The following is a 13,837-nucleotide window of genomic DNA, read 5'->3' as shown; positions in this document are numbered from 1 at the left end:
TGGGGATCATTGGAATCAATCTGCTGCAGCACACAGCACCCGAATTGCAAACAAAGTTCTAAAGCCCAGTGGTGACGTCACCCAATCAGGGAAGCCAGCCGGAACCAGCACAGCGGAATAGAGAACAACACTCTGGGACTTACAGCGGAGATACACCGCGAGAGTTGGGAGGCGGTAGAGCACCTTCAAGCCTGGTGTGACAGACCCAACTCTAACTATAAACGCCTGCTTACGTGAACTACAGCAATAGATGAATGACAACTGGCTGAAACTAAATGCAGACAAAACTGAAGTCCTTCTGATAGGAGGGCAGAGCATGATAACAAAACAACTTAACTTGCAGTCTTCACCACTGGGAATAGGAGGCACGGATCTGCGCAGCTCTGATCATGTGCGTAGCCTGGGAGTTCTAATTGATTGGGATTTAAACTTCAGAACTCAAATCTCTGCTGTGGTGAAATCATCCTATTTTCACCTGAAGAACATTGCAAAAATCAAGCACCTCATATCCCCAGAAGATCTGCCAACCTTAGTCCACGCCTTCATCACATCCCGACTGGACTACTGCAATGCTCTCTACACTGGCCTTCCAAAAAAGGTCTTGTACCGACTACAGCTGATACAGAATACTGCTGCCAGACTGCTAACCAACCAACCCCGTCACTGCCACATAACGCCAGTCCTGCACTCCCTTCACTGGCTACCTATAGAATGGAGGGTCCTATTCAAGATCGGCCTACTGACATTTAAATCCCTGAATAATCTAGGCCCTGGATACATGAAAGATATGTTGCAGCTGCGTAGCAATCCCCGCATTCTCAGATCAACAGGTTCTAATAATCTAGTCATACCCAGAGTCCACTTGGAAACTTTTGGTCCCAGAGCCTTCTGTCATGCTGCCCCTACGTTTTGGAACTCCTTACCTCAACAGATCAGGACAGCCCCATCCCTGGACGTGTTTAAATCCAGACTGAAAACCCACCTGTTCAGTCTGGCATTTGCAGAAATATAACTTTTGTTGTGTGAATACTTCATCCTACTAATTACTGAATCTGAGAGAGCCTAAGCGCTTTGAGTCCTATGGGAGAAAAGCGCTATAGAAATGTTATTGTATTGTATTGTATTGTATAGACAGACCGTGGAAAAAGTTATAAGGATCCGGTATAACAGCCGATGTATAAGAGCACGTGGGGGACCGGAGTCTTCTATATAATTGAAGGAACGGTGAGAGCATCATTGATTAAAACATCAAACTATGAGTTATATTGACTAAAGACTTGCAGAGTTTGTTATAACGCTCTGGACCCATAGTGGAAAAATTATAGAAGTAACTCGGCACTTAGAAGGAAATTGTTCAGCGATTTTGTATATCAACAGGAACCTTTTTGATGATAGTGAAAGCAGATTGTATTGTGCTTATTTTTTGGGATATTTTTGAATGTATTTATTTATTTATTTTTTTCTGTGTCTGATACTCAGGGCACTATTTTTTAGACATTTTTGAAATAGAAAGGTAGAAGGGCCCTTCTAGATGGTGATGTGTGTGTGAATTTGTGAGGTGTGAGTGGATCATTTTGGATTCATATGCATTGCATGACCATTGATCATTGTGTACAAAGCAGCTTTTGATTTTAGTCAGCGTGTGGAAAAGTTATTTTACTTATGAATGTTTAATTTACAAGGTCAAAGGGATCCCTGTTTGACACGCAGCTTTTAGGAAACACCCATCAGCGCCATTTCTGGATAAAATTAACTTTGAATTAATAGACAGTCCACAGTATGTTTGCACTTTTACATCTTTCCTATAGGTGAATTCACCTGCATGTTTTTTTTTACATGGATGTCACTATCTTGTTTATATTTGTTACGATCTGTCAATATAAACCTATACTCTCTCTCTTTCTCTCACTCTCTCTTGTGATCCCAGTTTATCTGATTTTCTTTTTTCTTTATACAGGGAGGGTTCTTTTTTTATCAGTTCAGAACAAATACCAGCTTTACAGTGAATAATCTTTCAGTGCCTCTAATATCCTTCAAAGCATTGAAATAACAGCAGGGACGGGGGCACTAGCAGCCAGAAAGTTACAATACAAGGGAGTGGTAGCAGACTGCCAAGAGAAAAATACACTTTTTGTTCTTCAACAACAACAAATAACATTTGTATCCCTATTTATTGTCCAGCGCTGCGTAATGTGTTAGCGCTTTATAAATACAATAAATAAATAAAGCACTTTTCTCCCATTGGTCTCAAAGCACATAAGCATGGCTCAGACAAGTAATTGGTTGATTGGTAAATTGTGGTACAGAGGAATAAATTCTTTAAGTCTGCAAATGCCAAGCTAAACAGGTGACTTTTAAGTCTGGATTTGAATAACCCCAGGGATGGGGCTGTTTTTACTGGGTATGATAAGGTAATTCCAAAGGGTAGAGGCAGCATGACAGAAAGCTTCTGGGAGTGACCAAGTTTATGTATCCTGCTGATCTGAGGGTGTGAGAGGTGTGGTGCAGTTTCAGCAAGTCCTTCATGTATTCAGGGTCCAAATTTGTGTAGGGATTAGAGTGTCAACAGTCCAATTTTGAAGAATATACTCCATTTTACAGGTAGCCAGTGCAGTGAGCAAAGAAGAAGTGTAATGTGACAGTGGCGAGGCTGGTTTGTTTGCAATGTGGCAGCAGCATGTAGGCACTACAGGTTTTTGTTTGGCAGGCCTGCATAGAGGGCATTGCAGTAGCCCAGCCAAGATGTGCTGAAAGCGTGAACTAGGGTTGGACTATCCGTGGGGGGAATAAGATGTTTAATTTTTTCAATGTTCCTCACATAAATGTAGGAATATTTGACTACAGTCAAGATTTGGTTTCTGAAGCTCAATTCCCCATCCATTAGCACACCAAGGCTGTGCACAAGGTTGGAGCTATTTATGTCTGAATTACCAATCCTGATTGGTGTTGATTTAGTAAAGAGCTGTTTTGATGCCAAGCGCTGGCCTTTGACAACAAGTACCTCAGTTTTGTCAGCATTCAGTTTCAACCAGTTGTCATTTATCCACTCTTGTAGCTCTGCTAAGCAAGAATTTATTTTCGGAGTAGGTTCTGTCCCACCAGGTACATAAGGTGATGACCTGGTGAGGTCAGCATCTGCAACATAGGGGACCCCGTGCCACCGGCTGGAAGTGGAGCTGTGGCAAAGGACATATCAGCTGCCTGGGGGTGGAGGAAGCCCCAGGTAAGTACATTTTTTTTTTTATTTTGATTGGACCTTCCCTTTAAGAGAGTTAGGAAACCTGCCTGCTTGCAGAGAGCAAATGTTTTTTTTTGTGAAAAGCTGGACCAAACCGGTCAGGGCAAGCGCTTAGTTGGTTCAGGTCACAGGTTTTCTGGCGGAGGTGACGGAGTATGCATGAGATTTCTTTCCACTAATGCCTGAGAAATTAGCCCATGGTGTTAATTTTGTTCTAGACTTTTTACTGCCTGAGGCAAACTTGTGAGGATGCACACCCCTAACCCCGATTTGAAATGATCGCACAGCACCGGAAATTTTTACCCTCAGTATGGGTAGGTAGGTATCCATGTATAGGTGTCCCCTGTATAGGGTACGAAGGTATAGTTTCCCCCAGTATAGTTAGCCAGTATAGTTGCCCCAGTATAGGTAGTATAGTTGCCCTCAGTATTGGTAGTATAGTTGCCCCAGTATAGGTAGATAGCTAGTATAGTTGCCCCAGTATAGATAGTATAGTTGCTCCCAGTATAGACAGTATAGTTGCCCTCAGTATAGGTAGTATAATTGCCCCAGTATGGGGGGTCCCCGCCGTGAGGTGAGCTAGAGGGGTAGCAGCCAGGAAGAGGGAAGGGGTACAGTGGATTGAAGGAAAAGCAGACCTGTGGGACGCACGCAGAGCTGAGCGATGCAACGTCTGGAATGCGGAAGCCAGGTGAGTGAGTCATTCATCTTCCGCCCGCTGCCACTGACACCGCCGTATACCTGGAGGGGGAAGCGCCGGAAGGGGGGGACTCATGTGAGGGACGGGGACTGACTCCCTCCCCACCGATGTGCCCGCTGCTCCCCCTTCAGATCACTTCACGGCGGGGACCCTTCTCCACGGCCATGTGTGCGGTGGGAAGCTTGGTGGCGGCAGGCCAGGCACACTTCCTTTTTCTGCCTGGTGCCACTCCCAGACTTCGGCCGCCTGAGGAAGACACCTAACATGGCATCATAGGTGGGCCGGGCCTGTGTTCTCACAACTATTAACAGACATTGGCCTCAATTCTGGTAGAGTTTTCAAGCAAACTATTGCATGTATGATAACTTACCACATGCAGTAATCAGTGGTGCTCAGCAGAGCTCGAATATTCGAGTAGCTCGAATATTCGAGCTCTTTTTCAGCTATTCGAGCTCGGTATTCGAGCTCCGAATAGCTGAAGCTATTCGAATGGGCTATCCGAGTACACTCGAATAGCCCATTCACTATTCGAGCTATTCGAGCAAACCGGCGCTATTCGAGCTCGGTACCGAGCTCGAATAGCGTCATAGCCCAGATTGATGTCCTTAGAGCCAATCAGAGGGCTCCCAGGCCCTCTGACGGCAGCCAATCACAGAGGGGGACCCTGGCCAGCCCCTACCCTATAAATAGCTGCCGCCATGTTAGGTTTTTCCATGCTTGCCTGAGACTTGTACAGAGAGAGAGTTGCTCCTTTGTGCTTTGGCTTAGCAAATGCTCTATTGTGGTCATTTACCTAGCGTTTTTGCTCACCTACACCTGCCATATACACCTATATTGTTGTTAGTTAGATAGACATTGTATTTTAGTTAGTAGCTTGTGTGTTACATTAGAGAACTGCAGGCAGCTGCTGCAAGCTTACAGGTTTAGGCCTCAGGGGGGCCTTGCCTCTGTGGGCAGCTGTCCTCTGTTTATTTCTCTCATCTATACCAGTATTTCTGCTGTCCTTTACTAATAGTATTGTAGTTATACTGTACTAGGAGTAGGACACTCACTGACTGTCACTGTTTATAGGCTACTAGCTAGCTCCTGCGTGTGTGCACTCACTCACTGTCTGTGTGTACACACACTCTATTTCCTTCTGATTACTGATTGATTATTGTTAGTTGTACTTACTTACTACTTACTCTTACTGTACCCGTAGGGACACTCACTGTCACTGTTCATATAGGCTACTAGCTCCTGCGTGTGCGCACTCACTGTCTGAGTGTACACACACAACACACACTCTATTTCCTTCTGATCGCTGATTGATTATTGTAATTAGTTAGTTCTACTTACTGTTATTACTTACTCTTACTGTACTAGGAGTCTAGGACACTCAGTCACTGTGTTCATAGGCTACTAGCTCCTGCGTGCGTGCACTCACTGTCTGAGTGTACACACACCCACACTCCATTTCCTTCTGATCGCTGATTGATTATTGTAATTAGTTAGTTCTACTTACTGTTATTACTTACTCTTACTGTACTAGGAGTCTAGGACACTCAGTCACTGTGTTCATAGGCTACTAGCTCCTGCGTGCGTGCACTCACTGTCTGAGTGTACACACACCCACACTCCATTTCCTTCTGATCGCTGATTGATTATTGTAATTAGTTAGTTCTACTTACTGGTGTTACTACTTACTCTTACTGTACTAGGAGTCTAGGACACTCAGTCACTGTGTTCATAGGCTACTAGCTCCTGCGTGCGTGCACTCACTGTCTGAGTGTACACACACCCACACTCCATTTCCTTCTGATCGCTGATTGATTATTGTAATTAGTTAGTTCTACTTACTGTTACTACTTACTCTTACTGTACTAGGAGTCTAGGACACTCAGTCACTGTGTTCATAGGCTACTAGCTCCTGCGTGCGTGCACTCACTGTCTGAGTGTACACACACCCACACTCCATTTCCTTCTGATCGCTGATTGATTATTGTAATTAGTTAGTTCTACTTACTGTTACTACTTACTCTTACTGTACTAGGAGTCTAGGACACTCAGTCACTGTGTTCATAGGCTACTAGCTCCTGCCTGCGTGCACTCACTGTCTGAGTGTACACACACCCACACTCCATTTCCTTCTGATCGCTGATTGATTATTGTAATTTGTTAGTTCTACTTACTGTTATTACTTACTCTTACTGTACTAGGAGTCTAGGACACTCAGTCACTGTGTTCATAGGCTACTAGCTCCTGCGTGCGTGCACTCACTGTCTGAGTGTACACACACCCACACTCCATTTCCTTCTGATCGCTGATTGATTATTGTAATTAGTTAGTTCTACTTACTGTTACTACTTACTCTTACTGTACTAGGAGTCTAGGACACTCAGTCACTGTGTTCATAGGCTACTAGCTCCTGCGTGCGTGCACTCACTGTCTGAGTGTACACACACCCACACTCCATTTCCTTCTGATCGCTGATTGATTATTGTAATTAGTTAGTTCTACTTACTGTTACTACTTACTCTTACTGTACTAGGAGTCTAGGACACTCAGTCACTGTGTTCATAGGCTACTAGCTCCTGCCTGCGTGCACTCACTGTCTGAGTGTACACACACCCACACTCCATTTCCTTCTGATCGCTGATTGATTATTGTAATTAGTTAGTTCTACTTACTGTTACTACTTACTCTTACTGTACTAGGAGTCTAGGACACTCAGTCACTGTGTTCATAGGCTACTAGCTCCTGCGTGCGTGCACTCACTGTCTGAGTGTACACACACCCACACTCCATTTCCTTCTGATCGCTGATTGATTATTGTAATTAGTTAGTTCTACTTACTGTTACTACTTACTCTTACTGTACTAGGAGTCTAGGACACTCAGTCACTGTGTTCATAGGCTACTAGCTCCTGCCTGCGTGCACTCACTGTCTGAGTGTACACACACCCACACTCCATTTCCTTCTGATCGCTGATTGATTATTGTAATTAGTTAGTTCTACTTACTGGTGTTACTACTTACTCTTACTGTACTAGGAGTCTAGGACACTCAGTCACTGTGTTCATAGGCTACTAGCTCCTGCGTGCGTGCACTCACTGTCTGAGTGTACACACACCCACACTCCATTTCCTTCTGATCGCTGATTGATTATTGTAATTAGTTAGTTCTACTTACTGTTACTACTTACTCTTACTGTACTAGGAGTCTAGGACACTCAGTCACTGTGTTCATAGGCTACTAGCTCCTGCCTGCGTGCACTCACTGTCTGAGTGTACACACACCCACACTCCATTTCCTTCTGATCGCTGATTGATTATTGTAATTAGTTAGTTCTACTTACTGGTGTTACTACTTACTCTTACTGTACTAGGAGTCTAGGACACTCAGTCACTGTGTTCATAGGCTACTAGCTCCTGCGTGCGTGCACTCACTGTCTGAGTGTACACACACCCACACTCCATTTCCTTCTGATCGCTGATTGATTATTGTAATTAGTTAGTTCTACTTACTGTTACTACTTACTCTTACTGTACTAGGAGTCTAGGACACTCAGTCACTGTGTTCATAGGCTACTAGCTCCTGCGTGCGTGCACTCACTGTCTGAGTGTACACACACCCACACTCCATTTCCTTCTGATCGCTGATTGATTATTGTAATTAGTTAGTTCTACTTACTGTTATTACTTACTCTTACTGTACTAGGAGTCTAGGACACTCAGTCACTGTGTTCATAGGCTACTAGCTCCTGCCTGCGTGCACTCACTGTCTGAGTGTACACACACCCACACTCCATTTCCTTCTGATCGCTGATTGATTATTGTAATTAGTTAGTTCTACTTACTGTTACTACTTACTCTTACTGTACTAGGAGTCTAGGACACTCAGTCACTGTGTTCATAGGCTACTAGCTCCTGCCTGCGTGCACTCACTGTCTGAGTGTACACACACCCACACTCCATTTCCTTCTGATCGCTGATTGATTATTGTAATTAGTTAGTTCTACTTACTGTTATTACTTACTCTTACTGTACTAGGAGTCTAGGACACTCAGTCACTGTGTTCATAGGCTACTAGCTCCTGCCTGCGTGCACTCACTGTCTGAGTGTACACACACTAAATTTACTTGTGATTACTACTGATTATTGTAACTGCTAGTTGTACTTCCTGACTGTTACTACTTACTTACTGTACTAGGGGACACTCACTCAGTCACCTCACCAACCAACCCACTCCATTAAAGTACCCCACTTTTCACCCGCCCTTTTAAAAAACTTTTGTCTATACGCCCAAAACATTGAAGATGTCTGGAAGTGGCAGCCAGCGCGGTTTGGGCAAGGGGAAGGGCAGCAAGGGAATCAGGAGGAGAGGGAGCAGCATTGTGGCAAGCCGCGGCCGCGGGCACGCCACCATGCACAGTTCCGCAGCAGCAGCAGCAGCGTCAGTGGCTAACATTCCTCCCATAGCCACTGGCCGTGGACGCCTTGGGCGCCGCCCAGCAGGAGCATCTGCAACTCACGCTGCAGAGACACAGCAGCAGCAGCGTGTAGCACCTGCTCCGATTTTCCTCCAGCCGGGTCGGAAACGTCCCATTGAGGAAAAGGATGCAGACACTGTGGTGCAACTCATGACGGAGGATGAGCAGCCCGCCATCAGCTCTGCATCCGAGGCCTCCACCCTCACCACCACCACCACCACCACCACCCCTGTTCGCAGCAGCCGCCCAGCAGGGTCTGGGGAGGAGGCCAGTTCACCGTCAGTCGCCGACCTGTCATTCAGCACTCTTTTGACCCCAGGCATGATGAGTCAATTGTCTGCTGTTGTTGGCGATTTTGAGGAGGAGATGCTGATGGGCACTTTGGGGGATGAGGGATTGGACAGCAAGACTGTGGCGACAGTCAAGCAGCCCATCCATGCATCAGGAGAGGAGTTTGGGGGGTCATCATCCCAGCAGGACATGTTTCAGGAGGGGGAGGATGATGGTGATGACCCGGTGACAGACAGAGACTGGGTGCCACCACCTCCAGGGGATGTCGTCCTCAGCAGCTCGGAGGAGGAGGAGGATGCGCTTGTGGGCCTTGCAAGGAGGCGCATCATTGCAAGCATTGGCAGCGTCCCACAGCCTGCTGGTGTCTCAGGCTCAGCAGCAGCAGCAGCAGCATCAGCCAGTACCACCACCAGCCGCACCCAAGCCCCCCCCCCAACCACCACAGGGAGACAGGCAGCAGCGCTTCCATGCCGTAGGGGGATGTTTCTGTCACCAATCTGGCGCTTTTTCACCATGCCCACTGTGTACAGCAAGTACGCCACTTGCAACCACTGTCAGCGGAAGTTGAGCAGAGGTGCAGACCCCTTAAAGTTCAGCACCAGCTCGCTCATCAACCACCTTGCGGCTAAACATTTCCACCAGCATGAGGAGTTCCAGAGGCTGAAGGCATCTGGTGCTGGCAGTGGCACCACACCCATCACTGCACAGCCTTCAGCAGCAGCAGCAGCAGCAACAGCAGCCACCCGCCCTCCTGCTCCTCCAGCAGCACCAGCAGGAGTGCGGAAACGCACTGCTCCTCCCCCCTCTGCAACTCCTGCCGCCGACACTGAGGCCTGTTCTGGCAGCCAGTCCTCAGTGGCCTCCTCCGCTGTGTCTGCTGATTCCCGTGTCAGCAAAAGGCCACGCCAGAGCCTTTTGAGCGAGTCCTTCCAGGGGGTGGTTAGGGCTCTGCCTCCCAGCAGCCGTCGCGTGCGGCAGCTGAACGGCTTGCTGGCACGGGCCATGTGCTCCCAACTCCTGCCGTACACGCTCGTGCAGGAGGGGAGCGACATGCGGGCGCTGCTTGCTTGCGCAGCCCCAGACTGGCAGCTCCCCAGCAGACACTTCTTCGCCCGCAAGGCCATTCCTGCACTGCACCGCTTTGTGATGGCCAATGTGGAGCGAGGGCTGGAGCACGCGGTTGGTGAAAGGGTCCACGTCACCATGGACTCCTGGAGCAGCCGCTTCGGGACAGGCCGCTACCTGTCCTTCACTGTCCACTGGGTCAGCTTGGTGGAAGGGGGTGAGGATGGGAGAGCAGCAGCGGGCACAGCAGCAGCAGCAGCAACACAGTGGGTGGTGCCACCCCGCAGGGTCAGGGGAACTGCAGCGGGTTCCTCCGATCCTCTGCCATCCTCCGCCACACCTGGCCAAACCCCCCGCCTCAGCAGCAGCGTGAAGGCCCGCCACTGCCAAGCGCTGCTGCACTTGGTCAGCCTTGGCAAGACCAAGCTGACGGCAGCCCACGTGTTGGCCAAACTCCAGGAGCAGGAGAGGATTTGGCTGACCCCCAGAGGCCTCAGAGTCGGAGAGGTGGTGTCCGACAATGGGGCCAATCTGGTTGCTGCCATAGACAGGGGAAACCTGACCCACATCCCCTGTCTTGCCCACGTGCTGAACCTGGTGGTGCAGAAGTTCCTGCGCACCTACCAGGGGATGGGCGAACTGCTGGAAACGGCAAGGAATGTTGTGCGTCACTTCCGGCGCTCGGCTGCAGCCTGTGCGAGCCTGGAAGACGTGCAAAAGGAGCTGGATCTGCCACGCCATCGGCTGATCATTGACGTTCCGACTCGCTGGAACTCCACCCTGGCGATGTTGGAGCGTCTGGTTGAACAGAGGCACGCTGTCAACCAGTACCTTGCCCTGGCCACTGTTTCCGCAGCTCAGAGAAGGGACAAGACCAGCAACATCCCGTCCATCGTCCCCGATGATGACTGGAGGCACATGCAGCAGGTGTGCTTTGTGCTGGCTCCCTTCCTGCAGGCCACAAACATGGTGAGCAGGGACCATGCTATGGTCTGCGAGTGGGTGCCCCTGGTTTCTCTGCTGAACAGGGCCCTCGATGCTTTGCTGGAACAGGGAGCGGCAGCCTTGGACCAGCAGGAGCGGCAACCAGCTGCGCAGTCCACCTCTGAGGGGGAGGAGGAGGAGGACTTGGTGGAGGTCCCTGACCTGGCTGCTGATGAGGGGGATCAGCACAGCGCAGCTGAGTTGGTGCGGGGGTGGAGAGAGGATGAGGCGGCAGAGGAGGAGGATGAGGACAGCACTGACGTCGATGTGCCAGCAGACGTGGCCCGCCTCTTCCCAATGGCAGCGCACATGCTGACGTGCCTGCGCAGGGACCCCAGGGTGATCCAGATGAAGCAGAGGGAGGACATCTGGATCAGCATGATGTTGGACCCACGCCTCAAGGGGAAGTTGAGCCAGTTCCTGCCGCCTGCAGGAGGAGACCCAGCGCAACAAATAAGGAGCTTGCAGCAGGCCCTTGTTGAGCGCTTGGAGGAAGCCTTCCCCCAGCCTTCCACCCCCACTGTCCAGCAGCCAGCACAGAGGCAGCAGCAGGTGCCTGCATCCAGCAGCAGCAAGCGCCCCACAGACCTGCTGTCTCTCAGCCACGAGCTCTACAGGACTGTAGAGGCTCCGGCAGCAGTGACTAGAGAGGAGACGCATGCAGCAGCATCCTCCTCCGGTCACAGCCAGCGCCTGACCCGCATGGTGGCTGACTACATGGGGTCGTACAGCGGGCTTGACAGCGATGCCCCTGTTGATCCCATGGAGTATTGGGTCAACGCATGGAGATCTGGAGCGAGCTAGCGCAGTACGCCCTGGAAGTGCTGTCCTGCCCCCCTTCCAGCGTGCTGTCCGAGCGCTGCTTCAGTGCAGCTGGTGGCGTGGTCACCGAGAAACGCTCACGTCTGTCTCACAAGTCTGTGGACAGACTGACGTTTCTGAAGATGAACCAGGCGTGGGTGGAAGGCGAGTTCCTGGCCCCTGTTGTCGGCGAGAGGGGGACATGAACTGGCTGCCGGAACCATCGTTAATGTGCCTTACCACCCTTTACCACCTCCTGGCTCCTGCTCACTAAGCCAGCCTGGTTCACTTTGACTATTACGTCGCCTGCAGCCACACATTTTACACCTACAGTGGGCTGCTGTGTACTGCCCTTCTGCTGTCTGTCTGTGTTTCCCACTGCCAGGGTACACAGAATTACCTTCTTCTGCTGCCACTCTGCCACCAGCTATTACGTCAAACAATAGCTATATTGGTTGCAAAACCAAAACCAAACAAACCATTAAAAAAAAAAAGGTTTAATTTTTCTGAGGTGCCCGGGTTGAAAACTGTGTTGTTCCAGTTGTGTATTGGACACAATGTGGGCTGCACGACCGCTGTCTGGGACCTCCTGTTGTGTTTATTTACAGCCCTGGTATCACCGCTAGGTACCAGGGCTATTATGTCACGCTGCCTACCTGCTGCCACACTCACACTGCTCCTCCATACCTCCTCCTGCTGCTGCTGCTGCTGCTGTCTGTCTGTGTTTCCCACTGCCAGGGTACACAGATGATTTACCTTCTGCTGCCACTCTGCCACCAGCTATTACGTCAAACAATAGCTGCTCGCCTACTCCTCCATTCCTCCTCCTGCTGCTGCTGTCTGTCTGTGTTTCCCACTGCCAGGGTACACAGAATTACCTTCTTCTGCTGCCACTCTGCCACCAGCTATTACGTCAAAAAATAGCTAAATTGGTTGTAAAACCAAAAACCAAAAAACCATAAAAAAAAAAGGTTTAATTTTTCTGAGGTGCCCGGGTTGAAAACTGTGTTGTCCCAGTTGTGTATTGGACACAATGTGGGCTGCACGACCGCTGTCTGGGACCTCCTGTTGTGTTTATTTACAGCCCTGGTATCACCGCTAGGTACCAGGGCTATTATGTCACGCTGCCTACCTGCTGCCACACTCACACTACTCCTCCATTCCTCCTGCTGCTGCTGTCTGTCTGTGTTTCCCACTGCCAGGGTACACAGAATTACCTTCTGCTGCCACACTGCCACCAGCTATTACGTCAAACAATAGCTGCTCACATAATTACTCCTCCATTCCTCCTCCTGCTGCTGCTGCTGTCTGTCTGTGTTTCCCACCGCCAGGGTACACAGATTTACCTTCTGCTGCCACTCTGCCACCAGCTATTACGTCAAACAATAGCTATATATCTGTGTAATTGGTTGTAAAACCAAAAACCAAAAAACCATAAAAAAAAAAGGTTTAATTTTTCTGAGGTGCCCGGGTTGAAAACTGTGTTGTCCCAGTTGTGTATTGGACACAATGTGGGCTGCACGACCGCTGTCTGGGACCTCCTGTTGTGTTTATTTACAGCCCTGGTATCACCGCTAGGTACCAGGGCTATTATGTCACGCTGCCTACCTGCTGCCACACTCACACTACTCCTCCATTCCTCCTGCTGCTGCTGTCTGTCTGTGTTTCCCACTGCCAGGGTACACAGAATTACCTTCTGCTGCCACACTGCCACCAGCTATTACGTCAAACAATAGCTGCTCACATAATTACTCCTCCATTCCTCCTCCTGCTGCTGCTGCTGTCTGTCTGTGTTTCCCACCGCCAGGGTACACAGATTTACCTTCTGCTGCCACTCTGCCACCAGCTATTACGTCAAAAAATAGCTATATATCTGTGTAATTGGTTGTAAAACCAAAACTACGAAACCATTACAAAAAAAGGTTTAATTTTTCTGAGGTGCCCGGGTTGAAAACTGTGTTGTCCCAGTTGTGTATTGGACACAATGTGGGCTGCACGACCGCTGTCTGGGACCTCCTGTTGTGTTTATTTACAGCCCTGGTATCACCGCTAGGTACCAGGGCTATTATGTCACGCTGCCTACCTGCTGCCACACTCACACTACTCCTCCATTCCTCCTGCTGCTGCTGTCTGTCTGTGTTTCCCACTGCCAGGGTACACAGAATTACCTTCTGCTGCCACACTGCCACCAGCTATTACGTCAAACAATAGCTGCTCACATAATTACTCCTCCATTCCTCCTCCTGTTGCTGCTGCTGTCTGTCTGTGTTTCCCACCGCCAGGGTACA

At 49.3% G+C, this 13,837-nt stretch overlaps 1 protein-coding gene across 17 annotated transcripts in view; it reads right to left on the bottom strand.

Annotated features, from left to right (window-relative positions):
• Positions 1–13,837, bottom strand: part of DLGAP3 (DLG associated protein 3) — a 541,562-nt gene that overhangs the window by 18,126 nt on the left and 509,599 nt on the right. The window lies entirely within an intron of this gene.

The sequence above is a fragment of the Hyperolius riggenbachi genome, chromosome 2, assembly GCF_040937935.1.
Source record: "Hyperolius riggenbachi isolate aHypRig1 chromosome 2, aHypRig1.pri, whole genome shotgun sequence".
Classification (NCBI taxonomy): domain Eukaryota; kingdom Metazoa; phylum Chordata; class Amphibia; order Anura; family Hyperoliidae; genus Hyperolius; species Hyperolius riggenbachi.
Note: the sequence above shows the minus strand (reverse complement) of the source record. Positions and strands in the feature narration are given on the sequence as shown.